Here is a 21,783-nt window from a genome sequence, read left to right as displayed (position 1 = left end):
ACATTTGATAAAATCCAACACCCTTTTTTAAAATAAAAAACACTCAACAAACGAGGATTAAAATGTACCTTCTTCAACCTGAGAAAGGACATTTATGGAAAAACCCACAGCTAACATACTTAATGGTGAAAGACTGAATGCTTTCCCCCTTAAGATCAAGAACAAGAACACTGCTATTAAAAATTTCACTAGAGGTTCTAGCCAGGACAGAAAAAGTGGAGAGAAGAAGGCTGACCACAATGGAATCAAAGTAGAAATCAATAACAGAAAGATAACAGGAAATCTCCAAACATGTGTAAACCAAACAACACACTGCTAAATAACCATTTGATCAAAAAGGAAGTCTTAAGGGAAGTTAAAAAAAAAATATTGAATCAAATGAAACTGAAAATACAACATATCAAAATTTGTGGGACCCTGTGAAAGCTGTGCTGAGAAGAAATTCATTTCACTAAATGCATGTATTAGAAAAGAAGAAAGTCTCCAATCAATAATCTAAGTTTCCACCTCAAGAACCTAAGAAAAAAGAGCAAAATAAACCTAAAGGAAGAAGAAGGGAGACAAGATTAGAACTAAGTAAAACTGAAAACAGAAAAACAATAGAGAAAATCAGTAAATGAAGAGCTGTTTCTTTGAAAGAATCAATAAAATCAACAAACCTTTAGTAAGACTGACAAAGAAAAAACGAGATAACACAAATTACCAGTGTTTCAAGAATGAAACAGGGAATATACTACAGACCCTGCAGACATCAAAAAGATACCAAGGGAACACAATGAACAACTCTACACACATAAATTTGACAACTTTGATGAAATGTCAGTTCTTTGAAAAATGCAAAGTACCACATCTCATCCAATCTGAAGTAGACAATTTTAACAGCCCTATAAGGAAATTAAATCTGTAATTTAAAAACTTCCAAAAAAGAAATCTCCAGCCTCAGATAGTTTCACCAGAGAATTCTACAAGCATTTGAAGAAGACTCAACATCAAACCTACATCACCGCTTCCAGAAAACAGAATAGGAGGAAACACTTCCCAATTCATTTTATGAAGCCAGTATTACCCTGATACCAAAATCAGACAAAGACAGTATAAAGAAAGAAAACTACAGACCAATACCTCTCATGAATATAGACACAAGTGTGCTTAAGAAAATATTAGCAAATAGAATTTAGCAACACATAAGGAGAATTATATACCATAACCAAGTGGGTTTTATTCCAGGGACACAAGGCTGGTTCAAATTTTAAAAATCAATCAATGTAAGTCACCACATTAATAGGCTAAAAAGAAAAATCACATGGTTATATAAACCAATATAAAAGTATTTGACCAAGTTCAACACCAATTTATAACAAAAACTTTCACAAAAATAGGAACAGAAGGCAAATTTGTCAAGTTGATAACTACAGCTAATTTATACTTAATGATGAAAAGACTGAATGCTCTCTCCCTAATTCTTATCAAAATATCAGCAAGGTTCTTTGTAGATATAAAGAAGATTATTCTAAAGTTTAAATGGAAAGTCAAAGGAACTAGAAGATCTAAAACGATTTTGAATAGGAAGAATAATGTGGGCACAATCAGCCTGCCCAATTTCAAGATTTATTATATAGCTACAGTAATCAAGACCCATAATAGGAAAAACTGAAAAATCAGACCTTATCAAAATTTAAAACTTCCTCTGCAAAGGAAGAAAAGAAGAAGTATTCATGTAAAGAGGATGAAAAGACAAGCTACAGACTGGGGAAAATATTTTCAAACCACACATGCACGAAAGGACTAGGAACTAGAAGATATAAAGAACTCTCAAAACTCAACAGTAAAAAAACAAACAATCCATTTAGAAAATGGCCAAACGATATAAATAGATATTTCACCAAAGAGAACATATAGATGGAAATATAGATGGCATATAAGTATGTGAAAAGATGTTCGACATCATTAGCCACTAGGGGAATGTAAATTAAAACCACCATGAGCTATCATTACAGATCTATCAAAATGGCTAAAATCTTAAAAACAGCGACAATACCAAATGTTGGCAAGGACGTGGAGAAATGGGATCACTTATACATTGCTAGTGGAATGGAAAAATGGTACAGCTACTCTGCAAAACAAGTTGGCAGTCTCTTAAAAAACTAAGCATGACCGCCTGGAGGGGTGAGATAGGGAGGGTGGGAGGGAGGGAGACACAAGAGGGAAAAGATATGGGAACATATGTATAACTGATTCACTTTGTTATAAAGCAGAAACTAACACACCATTGTAAAGCACTTATCTCCAATAAAGATGTAAAAAAATAAAATAAAATAAAATAAGCATGCAACTACCACACAATCTAGTGATTGCTCTCCTGGGTATTTATGTCAGCAACATGAAAACTTAACATTTACACAAAAACCTGTACATCCATACCACCCAATAAATAAACCTGGATGAATCTCTAAAGAATTATGCTGAGTAGGAAAAAAATCCAAAAGGTTATACACTGTATGATTTCATTTGTATAACATTTTTGAAATTACACAATTGTAGACATGATAAACAGACAAGTGGTTTCCAGGGGTTAGGGATGGGAAGGGGTGCCAAGGGGAAGCAGGTGTGGCTATAAAAGGGAAACCTGAGGGATTCTTGTGATTCAGATAAAGTTCTGAAGAGGCATGTCACAAAACAGAAAATTCGATTAGCCTATAAACACAGGTAAAAGTGCACAGCCTCATTAGTCATTAGGGATATAAAAAGAAGATCACAATTTTGATACCATTCCACAGCCATCAGATTGACAAAAATTAAGAAGTCTAACAATATTATGTTTTGAAAAGGATGTGGAACAAGTGGAACTATCATACATCTCTGGTGGGAGTGTAAACTTTATGACCACTTTGGAGAATTATCTGGCAATATCTGATAAAGTTAAATATAAGTATACCCTATAGCTTAGCAATTCCCCTCCAAGGTATATACACTACAGAAGAGCTTGCCCTTGCACATCAGGAAATATATGTATATACAAGAATGTTGTTAGAAGTATTATTTTTAATGACCCCAACTACAACTACATGCAACAAAAATAGATGACCTCATAAACATAACCAAGTGAAAGAAGAGGCCAGATACACAACAAAATATTCATGCTACACTACTCCATTTATAGAAAGTTCAAAAACTATAGCGTTTAGAGATGTATAACAAGATGATAAAACTATAAAGATGTATAAGGAAATAATTACCATAAAGTTAGGATAGTTGTTGCTTTAGGGGGAAGTACTTATGAAAGGGAATGGGATCTGGGTTGATGGCAATGAGCTGGGTGGTTATTACAAGGTTTAGTAAATCATGATTTCTAAGGCTGTATGTTGTCTTCATTTTCTCTGTGTATAATTGTTTATAACAACGCATCTCTTCATATTTCACTGCCTTGTCTTCAAGAAGAAATGAGGAGGGAAGACTGTAGGTGTGAGGTTTTGTGTGAGAAAAGGCAGCACAAGAAAATCTGAGGTCAAAATTTAAAACTTGTGAAGAGAGAGAGGGAAAAAAAGTGGAGTCTTGAGGGAATGGCAAACCTGCTGGCATGATTAGGTGTGCCTATGGATGGTTGTGTTTTTTTTAAGTGCTTTAGGAATAATAAAGTTTGCTCCAAGTACTATATTTCTTACTCCCTTCCTTTACAACTAGGACCTGAGCTGAGGGACTATGTTTTTTCAGGGGTTTTTTTTTTGTTGTTGTTTGTTTGTTTTTCAAATAGATACTTCATTCACCTTTGCTTTGAATCCTCCAGACTGTCCGGGGTATGAAGAGGAAAACATTTGATGTGGAGGAGAACCCTCCCTCCTTGAGCATTAACCTGGGTGACTCCATCCCTCCCTCCTCCCCAGTCGTCAGTCCAACCAAGACTGGAGAGCAGGGTCAGGAGAAAGGTAAACAGGCCAAAACAGGTAAAAGTTCCAAAAGTTTGCAAGTGCTAGAAAGTGACAAAAAGATGAGTTTCCACCTCATCCTGTCAAGTTTTTCGAGCAGATCTTCTGAACTACTGATGTCAGAACTATTGTTTGGGGTACAGCACATAAGCAACTTTAAAAACTTTTAAAAGACTTTACAAGAGGATGATTTAACAAGAAACCTAGAGCACCGTTAACGTTTTCTTCTTGTGTTGTGGGGTGGGGAAGAGCATTGCTTCTTCTTTCCTGCTTTTTCCTGCCAGATCTTGCCATCACAACTCTGATCTTACACTGACTCCCTGCCCCGCCACGAGGACCGGGTACCCTTCGACGGCGGGAACATCAGGTGTCACTGGACTTCCAGGGACCACTGCGGGCCGGAAACAGGAAAACAGATGAGCCTTTCAGGCTGCTCTCAAGGCAACGTCCAGTGGATAGCGACACACCCTGGTCCTTAAGACTCTCATTTTCCTGGGAGCGTCCGTGCTGGACCCAGTCCGTATGTAGCAAGCCAAGTCCCCCGCGCGAGCGTTCCTAGGGCGCTCGACTCCAAGTTTACATTTCTTAGGCAAAAAGGCAGTGGAGCTAACGGAAGCCTCTTTGGAAGGCAACAGCCTGCGCTGTTTTATCCCTTCCCTTCTCCCTGGAGCAGGCAGCCTCTCTAGCAGGGGATTCTCCCAGGACTGGGGCCAGCGCCAATCAGGACGCTCGGCACCTGCCCCCAGCCCCGGCACCTGGAGGGGCGATGAGCTTCTCGGCTCGGTGCAAAGCCAGTCCTCTGAGCGTCGGGGAGGGCGGAGGAGCCTCACGTGGGCCTCCCCAACCAGGGGCGCCCGGAAGGACGCGCGCAGACCCCGTGGGAACCGAACGCGGGAGTCGCCGCCGGAGCTGAGCCGCTCAGCTGAGGTAATGTGTAAGGCGCTGCTCCGCGCCGAGGTTCCTAGGGGGAGGGGGAGGGGAGAGGAGGGGAGGGAGAGGAGAGGAGGGGAGGGGAGGGGCGGGCCGAGGACCTCGCGGGGCGCCTGCCTCCGCGCTGGGACGGGGATGTGTCGGGCCAGCGTGTACTTTCGAGGGCGCCTCTGCAACCGGGTAAGCACTCCCCGGGGCCGCCGCCCTCTGCCTACCCCTATCTTGGCCGTGGCCGTGCCCGGCTGGCTCAGTGTCCGCGCTCGCCTCTTCTGCTCGGCCCCCGAGCCGTTCGCTCCGAGGGGGTGGGGGTGGACGTCTTGGGCCTGAAGGCCAGGCCGCGGGTCGCGCCGTCCCCGCCCCGGGGCGGGCCTTGCCGGGTCCCTGCCCCCGGCCGCACCGCTGCTGCTGCTGCTGCCGCCGCCTCAGCCCCACTTGCCGACCTGCTCCCCGGCGCCTTCCGCCCGGCGGGACCCCACACGGACGCGGCTGCTGCGCCTCGGCGCCCGCGAGCTCCCGGGGACCATGCGGCTGCCTGGGCCCGCGACACGGCGGGCTGCGAGCGCTGGCCGGGCGCGAGTGAGTGAGCGGGGCGCCGGGCAGGGGCTGCTGACCCGGGGTGGGTGGGAGCGGTCGGACTGTGCGGCAGGGTGGATCCGAGCGCGCGGGCGCTCCCGGGCCAGCCTTGCAATCTGGGCCGGGTGTGCTGGTGGTTTTCCTGAAGTTTTACAAAATAAGGCGGGCGGAGGTGCGTTTGCGGCGCCGGGTCGGCCTCTCAGGTCCAGGACCGCCGGGGGCTGACCGTCTGCCTCAGGGACAGAGAAACCGGACTCTCACCTGGGCCGCTGTCCGCTTCCTCCTGAGACCCCGGGGCGGGCGTCCCGCACCCCATCCCCCAGGGCCGTGCGCTGACGCGCGGGCGCGGCGGGCTTGTCTCGAGGCGCCGGGCACATCGAAGCTCCGCTCAGCGGCCCGGAGGAGGGTTTGGCCGGGGTAGAGAGATCGGGAGGTGAGCGGAAAGCAGTGTCGGGGTGAAACCCGCATTCTGCTGCTCGAATCCCCTTCACTCGGAGTCTGGCTGGGATGGGCGGGTGGAGTGCCCAGCGCGGCGCCCGGGAGACCGCCTGCAGGGGGGCTTCCTCGCTGCTCTGCGCCTCCGAAGGCAGCGAAGGAGGGCAGGGGTGGAGAGCTGTCTTCTCTGTCAGTGCCCCATGGCTATTTACACCACCCGTGTTCTTGTGTCTCGCGTGGGCATTGCTTTTCTCCGGTGAAACTGTGGGGCTCTGGAAGTTCGCTCTAACTAGTTTGATGTGGCGGGGATGTAGCCAGCCCGCAGGCTGGGGCCCCGCAGTCAGTTGAGGCACTTTCTCTCGTTCTTTCCAGTCTGCCCAGCTGCGGACCCTCCCCTAGCCCCAGGTCACGCTTGCGGCCTGGCTGGAGGACCCCGGTTGCGGGGAGGGTGGTTCTCACCGGCAGGGCTAGGGGTCGGACTCTGAGGAGGCAGACGTGTAACTGGCAGGGGTCGACGTCTACGCAGTCTGGTATCTGTGCCCTGCCCGGCCCGCCCGTGTCTGAGGTAGACCCACGTTTTGTACCTTGTGAAAGACTAACGATGGGGGACTTCAGATCCTGCATGTTCACTTTGCCTGCGATTGGCTGGGATCTGGAGTCTTGGGGGGGAAAGGCCACTTTCTTTCTGTACTAATGAAGTACTTGAAATTATGTTCAGATCTTGCCCGTTTCCTTCAAACTGACAGAGGTGGACTAAGGGGAAGAAAGAGCAAAGGAACATTCTCTGAAAGCAATTATAATTTCTCAGACCTCTGCCAGGAGGTTCCAGCTCCCGTGCCTGAGAGGATCCAAACCCACATATAGAATATAGAGATGGGGGTCGTGTTGGCACTCAGGGAGGAACTGAAATGTGGCTTCCTGAGGTTCAGCCAGGGCATTCGATCAGCAGCAGTGCCCTCCCTCACTATCACAATTTCTGCCATCCTGGGGGATGAAATGAGACAGGACCATGTGTAAATGGGAAAAGCCTCAAGTTCTTTGGGAGGAGGGAGTATTACATACCTAGATAGAAGCCCTAGCACCACTGGCATTCCTGCCAAAACTAGAAATCTAAATTTAGTGACATCATCAAAAATAGTGCTTGGGAAAGGAAAGATGGGCTCTGGTGCCGATGAGAGCAAGTCCTTCATGTTTTGCCCAAGGATGTCTGTTTTGCCTCTGACTTGCCCATCTGAAATTGGAAATGAGCTCTACTTAGACCAGAGTGCCCTTAGGCTGAATACAAACATCATCTGGCAGCAGTGGAGGCTGGCACAGAAACAGCCCACCCCTCACCCAGAGGCCTTGGGTGGGATTTTAGTGAGCTTTCCTGCTAACTTTGGAAGGAGGGTGTGGTGACTTCCAGGAGTTGGGAATCCTCTGGGTGGCCACTTAACAAAAGAGCCATTCGGCCCTGGCTGGGCTGTTCCAGGTCCTGTCAATTGTGAAAAGTGCCCTGAGGTTTAGAATCTGGCCTGATGATTATTAACACTAATGAAAGCTGCTACTATTTGTTAAGTACCTTCTATGTACCAGAGATAAAGCTTTGCAAAATCAGTATTATGATCCCCATATTTCATGTGAGGAGACTGAGTTTGGGAAAGGCTAAGTAATTTGCTAAGATCATAAAGCTAGTCAGTAGCGCAGCTGTGCCTGGAACCCAGGTCTGTCTAATTCCAAAGTCTCTGCTCCTTCCACAGTGCAACACTTCTCCCACTAAGAATAGATGCACATGTGGTAGCTGAAAATCTAGAACATTGTGAATAAAGACTGTTATTTGTAGGTCCGAGAGATGTTTGTGACCCCATTAGATTTCAGAGAAAGTGCTGGCCTAGTAAAACTGGATGCTTTTTTTTCCCAGTAGGACTCAGGCATTTAATTCATACACAATGGATTAATTTCTTTAATATGTAAAGTGTAAGCTGCAGTGACATATTTATTTACCTTTCAGTTAGCAAACATCAAAAAGATAGATAAACTGTTGATGAGATTCTGGAAAAATAGGCAGTTTCGTATATTGCTGGTTGGAGAGTAAACTGGTACAACTCCTTTGGAGAGCATTTTAGAAAAGTATATCAAAATTAGAAATGCCCATGCCATCTGACTCAGTGATTTCATTTTTAGGAATCCGATTTGCCATTGTTCTTGCATGTGGCCACAAAGACGTGTATATTATAGCATTGTTTGAACTATGAAAGAACAACCTACATGCTCATCAAAGGGGGACTTGTGGTACTTCCAGATAGTTGAATACTGTTCTGTTCATCCATAAAAAAAGATTTAGGAAGCTCACTATATAACTGATATATGACAGTTTTCAAGATATAGGGCTGAGTGGAAAACATACATAGGGTGTTTATAATATGCTACTCTTCATGCTATAAAAGAGGAGGAAGAATGAGCGGTCCAAGATATTTGCTTGCATTTGCATAACCATATACACAAAACCTAATAATACCTGTTGCCTCCAGGGAGAGCGGACCTGTAAACTCTTTTGTACATTTTGTAACATCTTTATTGGAATATAATTGCTTTACAATGGTGTGTTAGTTTCTGCTGTATAACAGTGAATCAGCTATACATATACATATGTCCCCATATCTCCTCCCTCTTGCATCTCCCTCCCACCCTCCCTATCCCATCCTTAGGTGGACACAGAGCACCGAGCTGATCTCCCTGTGCTATACGGCTGCTTCCCACTAGCTATCTATTTTACATTTGGTAGTGTATACATGTTCATGCCAGTCTCTCACTTCGTCCCAGCTTACCCTTCCCCCTCCCTGTGTTGTCAAGTCCATTCTTTACGTCTGCGTCTTTATTCCTGTCCTGCCCCTAGGTTCTTCAGAACCTTTTTTTTTTTTTTTAGATTCCATATATATATGTTAGCATACAGTATTTGTTTTTCTCTTTCTGACTTACTTCACTCTGTATGACAGAGTAATATTCCATTATGTGCCACATCTTTATCCATTCATCTGTCGGTGGACACTTAGGTTGCTTTCATGTCCTGGCTTTTGTAAATAGAGCTGCAATGAACATTGTGGTACATGACTGTTTAAGAGGGGACTGTAAGTCCCCCTATGGCTACTTTCTGGAGAGTTTTTATCATAAATAGGTGTTGAATTTTGTCGAAAGCTTTTTCTGCATCTATTGAGATCATCATATGGTTTTTCTCCTTCAATTTGTTAATATGGTGTATCACATTGACTTGCATATATTGAAGAATCCTTGCATTCCTGGAATAAACCCCACTTGATCATGGTGTATGATCCTTTTAATGTGCTGTTGGATTCTGTTTGCTAGTATTTTGTTGAGGATTTTTGCATCTGTGTTCATCAGTGATATTGGCCTGTAGTTTTCTTTTTTTGTGACGTTTTTGTCTGGTTTTGGTATCAGGGTGATGGTGGCCTTGTAGAATGACTTTGGGAGTGTTCCTCCCTCTGCTATATTTTGGAAGAGTTTGAGAAGGATAGATGTTAGCTCTGCTCTAAATGTTTGATAGAATTCACCTGTGAAGCCATCTGGTCCTGGGCTTTTGCTTGTTGGGAGACTTTTAATCACAGTTTCAATTTCAGTGCTTGTGATTGGTCTGTTTATATTTTCTATTTCTTCCTGGTTCAGTCTCCGGAGGTTGTGCTTTTCTAAGAAATTGTCCATGTCTTCCAGGTTGTCCATTTTATTGGCATATAGTTGCTTGTAGTAATCTCTCATGATCTTTTGTATTTCTGCAGTGTCAGTTGCTACTTCTTTTTCATTTCTAATTTGGTTGATTTGAGCCTTCTCCCTTTTTTTCTTGATGAGTCTGGCTAATGGTGTATCAATTTTGTTTATCTTTTCAAAGAACCAGCTTTTAGTTTTATTGATCTTAGCTATGGTTTTCTTCATTTCTTTTTTATTTATTTCTGATCTGACCTTTATGATTTCTTTCCTTCTGCTAACTTTAGGTTTTTTTTGTTCTTTTTTCTCTAATTGCTCTGAGTGTAAGGTTAGGTTGTTTATTTGAGATGTTTCTTGTTTCTTGAGGTAGGATTGTATTGCTATAAACTTCCCTCTTAGAAATGCTTTTGCTGCATCCCATAGTCTTTGGGTCGTCGTGTTTTCGTTGTCATTTGTTTCTAGGTATTTTTTGATTTCCTCTTTGATTTCTTCAGTGATCTCTTGGTTATTTAGTAGTGTATTGTTTAGCCTCCATATGTTTATATTTTTTACAGATTTTTTTCCTGTAATTGATATCTAGTCTCATAGCGTTGCTGTTGGAAAAGATGCTTGATACAATTTAAGTTTTCTTAAATTTACCAAGGCTTGATTTGTGACCCAAGATATGATTTATCCTGAAGAATGTTACATGAGCACTTGAGAAGAAAGTGTTTTCTGTTGTTTTTGGATGGACTGTCCTATAAATATCAGTTAAGTCCATCTTGTTTAATGTATCATTTAAAGCTTTTGTTTCCTTATTTATTTCGCTTTGGATGATCTGTCCATTGGTGAAAGTGGGGTGTTAAAGTCCCCTACTATGATTATGTTACTGTCGACTTCCCCTTTTATGGCTGTTAGCATTTGCCTTATGTTTTGAGGTGCTCCTGTGTTGGGTGCATAAATATTTACAATTGTTATGTCTTCTTCTTAGACTGATCCCTTGATCATTATGTAGTGTCCTTCTTTGTCTCTTGTAATAGTCTTTATTTTAAAGTCTATTCTGTCTGCTGTGAGAATTGCTACTCCAGCTTTCTTTTGATTTCCAATTGCATGGAATATCTTTTTCCATCCCCTCACTTTCAGTCTGTACGTGTCCCTAAGTCTGAAGTGGGTCTCTTGTAGACAGCATATATACAGGTCTTGTTTTTGTATCCATTCAGCCAGTCTGTGTCTTTTGGTTGGAGCATTTAATCCATTTACAGTTAAGGTAGTTATTGATATGTGTTTTCCTGTTACCATTTTCTTAATTGTTTTGGGTTTGTTATTGTAGGTCTTTTCCTTCTCTTGTGTTTCCTGCCTAGAGAAGTTCCTTTAGGATTTGTTGTAAAGCTGGTTTGGTGGTGCTGAATTCTCTCAGCTTTTGCTTGTCTGTAAATGTTTTAATTTCTCCGTCCGATCATGTTTACTATCATTACTCTGAATTCTTTTTCAGGTAGACTGCCTATTTCCTCTTCATTTGTTTGGTCTGGTGGGTTTTTACCTTGCTCCTTCATCTGCTGTGTATTTCTCTGTCTTCTCATTTTTCGTAACTTACTGTGTTTGGGGTCTCCTTTCTGCAGGCTGCAGGTTCGTAGTTCCCGTTGTTTTTGGTGTCTGCCCCCAGTGGGTAAGGTTGGTTCAGTGGGTTGTGTAGGCTTCCTGGTGGAGGGGACTGGTGCCTGTGTTCTGGTGGATGAGGCTGGATCATGTCTTTCTGGTGGGCAGGACCACGTCCAGTGGTGTGTTTTGGGGTGTCTGTGACCTTATTATGATTTTAGGCAGCCTCTCTGCTAATGGGTGGGGTTGTGTTCCTGTTCTGCTAGTTGTTTGGCATAGGGTGTCCAGCACTGTAGCTTGCTGGTCGTTGAGTGGAGTTGGGTCCTAGTGTTGAGATGGAGATCTCTGAGAGAGCTTTCACTGTTTGATATTACGTGGGGCCGGGAGGTCTCTGGTAGTCTAATGTCCTGAACTTGGCTTTCCCACCTCAGAGGCTCAGGCCTGACACCCGGCTGGAGCACCAAGACTCTGTCAGTCACCCAGCTCAGAAGAAAAGGGAGAAAAAAGAAAGAAAGAAAGAAAAATAAAATAAAGTTATTGAAATAAAAAAATTAAAAAAATATTATTAAAAATAAAAAAGTAATTAAAAAAATAAAGAGCAACCAAACCAAAGAACAAATCCACCAATGATAACAAGCGCTAAAAACTGTATTAAAAAAAAATGGACAGACAGAACCCTAGGACAAATTGTAAAAGCAAAGCTATACAGACAAAATCACACAAAGAAGCATACACATACACACTTACAAAAGGAGAAAAAGGGAAAATTATATATATATTAAAGAAAAAGGACGAGAGCAACCAAGTCAATAAACAAATCTACCAATGATAATAAGCTCTAAATACTAAACTAAGATAAACATAAAACCAGAAGCAAGTTAGATGCAGAAAGCAAACCCCAAGTCTACAGTTGATCCCAAAGTCCACCTCCTCAATTTTGTGATGATTTGTTGGCTATTCAGGTATTCCACAGATGCAGGGTACATCAGTTTGATTGTGGAGATTTAATCCACTGCTCCTGAGGCTGCATGGAGAGGTTTCCCTTTCTCTTCTTTATTCGCACAGCTCCTGGGGTTCAGCTTTGGATTTGGCCCCCGCCTCTGCATGTAGGTCGCCTGAGGGCATCTGTTCCCTGCCCAGACAGAATGGGCTTAAAGTAGCAGCTGATCAGGGGGCTCTGGCTCACTCAGGCTGGGGGTAGGGAGGGGTACGGAATGCGGGGTGAGCCTGCAGCGGCAGAGGCTGGCGTGACGTTGCACCAGCCTGAGGCGCGGCGTGTGTTCTCCCTGGGAACTTGTCCCTGGATTACGGGACCCTGGCAGTGGCGGGCTGCACAGGCTCCCGGGAGGGGAGGTGTGGATAGTGACCTGTGCTTGCACACAGGCTTCTTGGTGGCTGCAGCAGCAGCCTTAGCGTCTCTTGCCCGTCTCTGTGGTCCAAGCTGATAGCTGCGGCTCACGCCCATCTCTGGAGCTCATTTAGGTGGTGCTCTGAATCCCCTCTCCTCATGCACCCCGAAACAATGGTATCTTGCCTCTTAGGCAGGTCCAGACTTTTTCCCAGACTCCCTCCTGGCTAGCTGTGGCGCACTAGCCCCGTTCAGGCTGTGTTCATGCCGCCAACCCCAGTCCTCTCCCAGCGCTCTGGCTCTGACCGAAGCCCGAGCCTCAGCTCCCAGCCCCGCCGGCCCCGGCGGGTGAGCAGACAAGCCTCTCGGGCTGGTGAGTGCCGGTTGGCACCGATCCTCTGTGCGGGAATCTCTCCGCTTTGCCCTCTGCACCCCTGTTGCTGCACTCTCCTCTGTGGCTCCAAAGCTCCCCACCCCCAGTCTCTGCCAGTGAAGGGGCTTCCTAGAGTGTGGAAGCTTTTCCTCCTTCACAGCTCCCTCCCACTGGGGCAGGTCCCGTCCCTATTCTTTAGTCTCTGTTTTTCCTTTTTTCTTTTGCCCTACCCAGGTACGTGGGGAGTTTCTTGCCTTTGGGGAGGTCTGAGGTCTTCTGCCAGCGTTAGTAGGTGTTCTATAGGAGCTGTTCCACATGTACATGTATTTTTGATGTATTTGTGGGGAGGAAGGTGATCTCCCATGTCTTAACTCCTCCGCCATCTTGAAGCTATCCCCCATTAACTATTTTTAAAAAACCCTCTTTCCTTGCCCTGTGTCTGACATATTCCCTTAAGCTCTTCTCCAGCTGAACAGTGAACAGTGTGGGGCAATACTGCCCCTCAGGTTGCTTGAGAGGTTCCCTTTGGGATAAAAGCCAAAGGGCTGTGAGACCACACAGGGCTCATAGGCTCTGAGCCATCTAAAATTCCTTTAAATTTAACTGTGCAAGTTTTCTTGGAAAGCTGGGGAGAGAGGTGTCTTTAGCCTCTCTGAGCTGGGTAGGCAAGATATGAACCTCTAATCTTGAAAACAACATGAAGAAATAGAAACTATCCTTATTTTTACCGCCCTGCTGTTTCCCTATACAGAATAAAGTATCAGTACCTGGACAGCGCTAGGTGAGGGCGCAGGAGGAGCACTGGCTGGACATCAGAGAGAGCAGAGGAAGGTCTATTTCTGGCGTTGCATTTGGTCCTCAGAAAGGAGAGGAAGGGAGATACGCTTGAAAGAAAAGGTTTGAAAATTGCTCTGGGGTCTCTTGGGCTGTATTGCCCCAGAGAAGGAAGGAAGGTAGGTTATTGATGCAGTTGTCACCTGCATCAATCAGTATGTCTCTAGATGCCCCTTTGGCTGCTTCCCATCTGCACAGATGCCCAGTTCAGTTTTTTTCCCCCCATGCAGCTTGGAAGCCACCAGATGCACGAAGGGTGTGGGGACAGGTATTAGGCACTGCCTTCCCTGCTTCATGTAGGGCAGCTGTTGAATAGCAGAAGCAGTGGAAGAAAGACTTGCTTCTAATCACACGAGAAGGGGTCCTCCAGCACTGTTAGGTAGGAAGCCTTCACTGAGAGCTTACTCTGTTCCCATTACTCTGCTAAGCACTTGCCTACATTATCTCATTTAACCACTTGATCAGGTACATGTGAGAACCCAGGCTCTTTGCCAGCAAGCAACGACACCTTTATGCTCTCCTTTCAATGACTTTTCCAATCTCTGCACAGTAACCAGCAACACAGCCACAGCAGCATCACAGAGGTGCTCGCATACTCAGTTTGGGTTATAACAGCATGTGGCTGAGCTGGAATCTTTGCAGGCTGGATAGGTTTGTATAAGGCATGGTTCAGGGACAAAGCAGTCAGCGCTTTTGGCTTGGATTTCCATCTCTCTTGCTTCTGTCTCTGTGTGTGCATTAGGGCTGGGTTGAGTGGACTGCAAGTGTGATGTTCCCCAGGGACAGAGGGAGGAGGGGTTGTCTCTGCTTTGGTCCAGACGCCAGTGGTGTGGAGGGCTGTGAGGATGTGCTCGGGAGGCCCGATGTCTGCCGCCAAGGGGGAAGATGAGCAGGGTGGCCCCTGAACGCCAGGGCTGTGCTGGGAGTCTGTCTGCTGTTTGAAACAAAACATCCTGAGAACTGAGAGCCTTGCTCACTGCAAACCTTTCTTCTCCCATGCAGCTCACTGGCTAGGACTCACCTCTGACTCCCATTCCACTTCAAAAAAAAACAGCTTGAATTTTTCTCCAAATAGATTCTGGAGCACACAGGCAGCTGCTCCTTCTATATGCTCTGTTGCCAATAGGGGTGAGAGCGAGAAGCTGGACTGGGCTCTCAGCTAAGGCTGTCAGAACCTAGCCAGAAGGGGGAAAGCCAGATACCACAGCTGTTTTTTAAAAAGTCACCTTATGACACACACACAAATGGTATTTACATATATACTAGTAGTGGATGATCAGCCTAACACACTTCAATTCAGAAAATGCCTATTGTTCAAGGCACTGGAAAGACAGAAAGATGAGCAAGGCCTGGTCCCTGGGTTGGAGTTGCCTGCAAGGCGGTGTGGGAGAGGAACAGTCATAACGTCAGCAGGATTCTGCAGACTAAAGAAGTAAATGCCAAGTAGAGGTACAGGCAACGTGCTGTCACATGCAGAGGGGCTAAAGTGAATCAGGCTGGCCCCAGTAATTCTGGTAGATCATGAAGGTATTTTTGGAGGAGGTGATTTTTGAACTGAGCCTTGAAGGTTAAGTACGACTTTGACAGACAAGCTCAGGAGAAAGGGCAGAGGTGGCTAAGAGAACAGCTTGGGCAAAGGCACAGGGTTACGATAGAATATGGAGTGTTTAAAGATATACTTGTATCAGTAAAATGTCATGATTTACCCAACTTCAGCTACAGACATAATACATAGCATTTTTAGCTGCAGAATAAAACTTTCTCTCCCCATTAAGTAGGCAGTCACTATGATTTTTTTTTTTGTGGTAAAATCAACAGGGCTTAATGATGGATTAGATATTAGAAGTGAAGCTCACAAGGACTAGACCTGTAAAGTTATAATAGGTTTATATCGGATTCATTTTACTTTTAAAAATAACAGTGGATGGTATTTTCATATGTAAAATCTACGTTTCTGTTGTATCAAACCACTGTGTCACTGAGTTTTCCAGTTGGGAGGCAGCAGAGAATAGGAGGAAGAGCACTGAGGCTGAGGATTTAAGTTCTGTCTTCCTATTTTATTCGGTCTTTTATTCACTCAAGCATTTATTCCTGCATTCAACAAATGTGATCCATGTGCCTGGGCCACATGCTGGGCTCACTAGGGAGAGGGAGAGGGAGAGAAGGAAAAGCCACAGTCCCTGTACCCTCCAGGAACTTGCAGTACATGAAAGAGATCACAGGAGAAAGTGATAAATGCTATAGTAAAAATAGGGACAAAGGGCAATGGGAAAACGTAATATTTTCTCAATAAATGCTGGTTGCTAGGGAGTTACTTGGTGGCGCAGTGGTTAAGAATCCGCCTGCCAATTCAGGGGACACAGGTTCGAGCCCTGGTCTGGGAAGATCCCACATGCCTTGGAGCAACTAAGCCCATGTGCCACAGCTACTGAGCCTGCGCTCTAGAGCCCACGAGCCACAACTGCTGAGCCCGTGTGCCGCAACTACTGAAGCCCACACACCTAGAGCCCCTGCTTGCTGCAACTAGAGAAAGCCCGCGTGCAGCAATGAAGACCCAACTCAGCAAAAAAAAAGTAAAATAAATAAATAATATTAAAAATAATTTTTTAAAAATGCCAGTTGCTATGAATAACCAATATGATAAATTGTATGAGATACCACCAAGAGAACAAATCAGAAAACTAAAAAATTTTCTTTGGATTTGGCCAGTAAGTCTCAAACACTTGTTCATGTCATGAAACCCATGGGAATCATGGTGTTCTTTGGAGAACACCATGATATATTTATATATTAAAATGGATGAATTATAATTTTGAACTAAATCAGAGAGCATCCTATGCCAGATTCTACCACAGACATAGAAGAGTAGGTGTCACATATTAAGAAAACTTTCTGAAACAAAATCTTTACATTGAGAATGATCTGTCAGCTCATTTTTTTCCCCTAAGAATTGGGGAAAGACTGCCAGGTGTCTATTTTAGTGCAGGAAACCCTCAGTCCAGCTGGTAGAACATCAGGACTCCACAGGAGTACAGTTTTGGCAGGTTGAAGGTTTTTGACTTCAACAAGGGCAATTTCAGAGAAGTAACGAGACCAGAAGCTAGTTAGAGTCGGGTTGAAAAGTGACGATCGCATTTTCAACATGTCAACAAGTACTTATTGAGTATCACAGGGGATACAATGCTGAGGGGGACAAAAACCAAAACAGTCAAAGCCGCAGCCTTCATGGAGCTTGAAGTCGCTTGCGGGAAACAAATTTGTCGCAAGGGAAATGTAAAGTGACACTGTGAAAAAAAGCTCTAAAGTGGAGAACATGGTACATTATAAGAGGGTTTAATGGGAGGTCTGGGGCCATCCAGGGAGGACCTGGGAAGTCATCCTGAGGGAGTGATGATTGAGCTGAAACCTGAAGAGTGAGCAGGAGCTAAGGAGGTGAGGGGACTTGGGGAGCTGGAAGAGGATATTCCAGGAATGGGGAAAGTCCCTGGCTACAGGGAGCATGGCATTTTGAGATGCCAAAGGCCTCGCAGTGGACTGGGGTGCAGAGAGTGAGAGGGAGAAACACACGAGATGAGCAGGAGAGGTAGAAAGGAGTTAGAACGTGCAGAGTCTTATCAGCCACAGTAAGGATCTGATGTTGATTCTGAAGCAGTGGGTAGCCACTAAAGTATTAAGCAGGAGAGTGACATAGTCAAATTTTCCATTTCAAAGAGATCACTCTGGTCATATAGTGTGGACAGTCTATTTGAGGTGGTCAAGAGTATATCCAGGGAGACCTGTTAGGAGACTCACTTGATACTTCAGGTGAGTCCAGGTGAAAGATGACAGTTGTTTAGGCTTGGACGTGTATAGTGGGGATGGAAAGAAGTAGGCAGATTTGAGAGGTTTAGAGGATAAAATGGACAGGATGTGATGGCTTGGATGTGAGAGTTGAGAAGGAAGTATTGAGGATAAGTCCTAGGCTTCCAGCTTTGTGTGGTGGATGGTGGTACCATTCCCTGAGGCAGGAAATAGTGAGGGAGAACAAGACTTTAGGGCAGGGGCTTCCCTGGTGGCGCAGTGGTTGGGGGTCCGCCTGCCGATGCAGGGGACACGGGTTTGTGCCCCGGTCTGGGAGGATCCCACATGCCGCGGAGCGGTTGGGCCCGTGAGCCATGGCCACTGAGCCTGCGCGTCCGGAGCCTGTGTTCCGCAACGGGAGAGGCCACAGCAGTGAGAGGGCCGCGTACTGCAAAAAAAAAAAAAGACTTTAGGGCAAACATCACGAGTTCAACCTCAGCCATGTTGTACTTGAGGAGCCTTTGAGCCATCTGAATGGGGAGATCAGGAGGGCAGGTGGATATATAGGCAGGAGTTTTGAGAAGTCTGGGCAGGAAATATACCACTGTAAGTCATCAACATCTAGGGGTAATTGAAGCCATGACATGGATGAGGCTGCCTATGGAGCAAGGATGGGCTTAGAAGAGAAGGCCTGGCACTAACTTCAAGTAGAGGAGGATGAAAAGTAACCAGAGAAGGATGATCCAGGGAGATAAGAGAAAAACCAGAAGGCGAAAACTTCATGAAAGCCAAGAGCAGAGGGTTTCCTGAAGAAGAGAAGAGAGAGCATAGGTGCTGCTGAGAGGTCAGTGAAAACAAGGACCAATAAAAGTCCATTGGCTTTCACAACATGGAGATCACAAGTGATTTAAGCAAAAGCTTCAGCGATGTGATAGGCAAAAGTCAGATTGTAGTCGGTGGAGGAGAAAGTGGAAAGTGAGGAAATGGACACTGCATGTATAAATCTTTCCAGAGGTTTGGCTGTGATAGAGAGATAGGGTGGTTTAATTGTTTTAATGGGAGACAGCTGAGCACATTTAAATGCCAATGGAAAGGATCCAGTTGAATGGAGAAGTTATAGGTTAAAGGAAGGATAATTCACAATGTGAGATTCCTAAGAAGATGGGAGGACAGCATCAAACGTGCAGGTGGAGGGACTGGCCTTAGGGTGGAGAGGGACCACTCGTGGGGCTAACTGGAGAGGAGGAGGGTAGGGTTAGGGCGGATGTCAGTATGCTTGTAAGTGATGCTTGTAAGCGGTGGTGGCAAGATGAGGGTGTTGCCATTGATGAAGAAAAGGAAGGGTGAATAGAGGGGAGACAGGAGGAAGGGCATTATCTTAGAATGGGCATGGTGAGGACAGTGAAGAGAGAGAGTGAAGAAGCTAGAGAAAGATGATACTGAAGCACTTATTAGGTGTGTGACAATGAGCCCGTTTTCTTACCTGTAAGATGAGAATAGTACCCATGATGCCTACTCTAAAGAGTTATGCCTGGCACGTAGAAAGTGATCAACAAATGCAGGCTCCTCTTTTAACTTTTATCCTCACCGTCGGTGGCTAGCTGTTGAACACATAATTGGTTTTAGTATGAAATAGTCATCAATACTCCCCGGAAGTCAGTAGCGAAGAAGTAGATGGACACCTCTCCATCTGCCACTTGTCTCATGTCCCATCTCTGAAGCACCAATCTCTTTTTTCTCCAAGCGCTTGGAAGCTTTTCTACTACTTAATGCTGAGGGATTTGTACATGGTGCTTAGCCAGGGCAGATTCTATTAGGGGATTTAATCATACGGGCAGGGCACTGGGCCAGGGTGAAAAGAGAAGAGGTTCAATTAATTCGAGAGCCCAATCTCCTCTGACCTCATTCATATACAGAGGAACTCATTTCTTCATTCCTTTCATAATGTTAGTTGAAGCCAACTTAGCACCAGGCCTGCATCCGGGGCTGAGATACAGAGATGAATAGGAATGGTTCCTACTCTCGTGGTATTAATCTGATCAGATAAATGTTGTAATGACTGTATCCCATGCTAGGTGCATGGGAGAAAGAGCTCCTGGCTGTGCCCAGACAAGGCAGGGAAGGCTTTCCGGAGCAGGTAGTGTTTGAGCTGGAACGTGAAGATGAAAGTCTTTGCAGACAAGGAGGGAAGTCTCCTGGATCTTGCAGTCAGAGGGAGGCCTAGGAGGCTCAAGAAATGGCAGGAGGAACTGGAAACTGCATATAATCAGTAATGTCAGAATAGGAAATGTTAGATTATGGAGAAGAAATGAGAGACTGGGCAGAGGGTGGCATGCTGCCTCCCTGGCTAAGGACCCTGACTCGACCCTGTAGGAGATATGGAGCCACTGCAGATTCTTGAATAGAGGCAGAGTGTTGGGTCAGAAGACAGTGGTGGTAGTCTAAGTGAGGGTTGACCAGAGCACAGTTTCAGTGATGTGGGTCGAAGCATGGCCATGGTAGTAGATGAGTAAAATGAAATTAAAAGCCATTGGTGTTAAGGAAGTCGTGGAAGTTTGAGGCTAGGCTGTTAGAGAGGTCATCTTTGTACATGTTGAAACTTTCTGGGATGATGGCAGAAGCTTAGGTGATGGGGAGACAATTGCTAAATCCTCAGTGAGCAAGGGAGCAACAGTTGTGGGGCAAGGGGTAGAGTGAAGAATACTCAAATAGCGTGGACCTCAAAGGACTAAGGATTTTTGCTAGATAATGGAAATAAAACACTCTAGACTCGACTTCTGGAAAGCAGAATAGACTCATGAAAAACTTTAACTGTTGCTTATGTCCAAGGTGAGGCAGCCACCATAAAACAGCACATATTTCCAAGATCTCAGGCCACTGAGTACTGCTTGAGGACACCCTACAACATGACAGATGGGTACCCACAGATTCAAGATTCAGCTGAGTCGTCATGATAACTCCACAAGCCATGACGTTGTCCTTGGTGGAGTCCTTTTCCCAGTCCGTCAAAGAACCATTTCCAGCTTCTTTGCTGAGGTCTTGTCCTCTCACTATGGCAAAGGAGTTGGGCACACAGCAGCCGTCATCTCAGGGCACTGGCTGTTCAGCACCTGTCTTCTCTTGGCAGATGTGTCTCATTGCCGACTCACTTCTCTGTTGGTCATCCACTCTGTACCCAGTGCTGTTCTGGGCACACTGGAGGATTCAGAAAACTACCAGACATGGTCCATGCCCTCAAGGATCGCATTGTCTAATTAGAAAAGCTGGACCAGTACACCTGGAATAGTAAGAGGCAATAGTAAGAGGCCTTGTCCAGTTTAAGGGGTAGGTGTTGGGTACAGACAGTCAGGAAAGGAGGTACGTGTATTCCTACTATCTAGTCAAGAGTTCAGGGGGGTGGAAGAGAGAGCGTAAGGAATCTGAAAAGACCTTCAGATTTTTTGGATGGGAGGAGGTGGCGTGGGAAGTGGTGGTGCCGTTTGGAGAGACAGGAAGTACAATAGAAGAGATACTTGGAGGGGAGGTGAAGACCTCTGATTTGGAAATGGAGAGTTTGTAGGCTTATTTAGGTGGATGTGGGACTCATTTTTCTATGTTGATGCAATGGAAAGTTCTGAGCGTGCATTAAGACTAAATGTCTTAACAAAAGGAAAAAAGAGTTAATGAGGAGCCAGATGAAGACAATGGTAGTAAAAGGATGGAGAAAGCACATATTCTAGAAACAGTCATGAGAAGAATGGGCAAGATTTGGTAATTGATCAGATGTGAGGGGAGAGACTGGGATGACTCCAAGTTACTGGGCATGGGGACTGGGTGGACGGTGGTACCACTAATTAAGAGGAGGGAAAGCACGTTGCAGAGAAGAGCAGGTAAAATAATAAGGCCTGTTTTGGAACATTCGAATCGGAGATTACTGCAGGATAACTAAGTATACAGTGTCTAGGAGCCACTTGGTGGTGCAAGTCTGAAACTCAAGGAGTATTCAGCCCAGATACATAGCTCTGGGAATCATCTGTAAACAGGTGAGTGCCTGAGGCAGGCATGGTGGAGTAAGGAGGGAACCTTGGGAAAGACTCATGTTTATGAGGGGAATGGTCTAGAGAGAGGTCCCCAACCCCCGGGCCTCGGACCGGTAGCAGTCTGTGGCCTGCTAGGAACGGGGCCGTGCAGCAGGAGGTGAGCAGCAGGCGAGCGGGTGAAGCTTCATCTGAGGCTCCCCATCGCTCCCCATCGCTCCCCATCGCCCGCATTACCGCCCACACCATCCCTCCCGCCCCCCCACCCCCGTGGAAAAATTGTCTTCCTGAAACTGGTCC

At 45.5% G+C, this 21,783-nt stretch overlaps 1 protein-coding gene across 4 annotated transcripts in view; it reads left to right on the top strand.

Annotated features, from left to right (window-relative positions):
• The window catches only part of FAM163A (family with sequence similarity 163 member A), a 120,916-nt gene that overhangs the window by 38,539 nt on the left and 60,594 nt on the right, over window positions 1–21,783 (top strand). Inside the window, exons 1-3 of one of the 4 annotated variants that reach the window (XM_079924272.1) lie at window positions 3,738–3,923; window positions 4,208–4,443; window positions 4,597–4,850. The exons of 1 other annotated variant lie outside the window; for it this stretch is intronic. The gene's annotated coding sequence lies outside the window, so the exon portion shown is untranslated. Of the gene's footprint in view, window positions 1–3,737; window positions 3,924–4,207; window positions 4,851–5,031; window positions 5,430–21,783 lie in introns of those variants that run through there. 2 more of the 4 variants (XM_079924271.1, XM_079924270.1) reach the window with 2 other exon arrangements.

Source organism: Stenella coeruleoalba (assembly GCF_951394435.1).
Source record: "Stenella coeruleoalba genome assembly, chromosome: 1".
NCBI classification, from domain to species: domain Eukaryota; kingdom Metazoa; phylum Chordata; class Mammalia; order Artiodactyla; family Delphinidae; genus Stenella; species Stenella coeruleoalba.
This window is presented reverse-complemented; position numbering and strand designations above follow the sequence as displayed.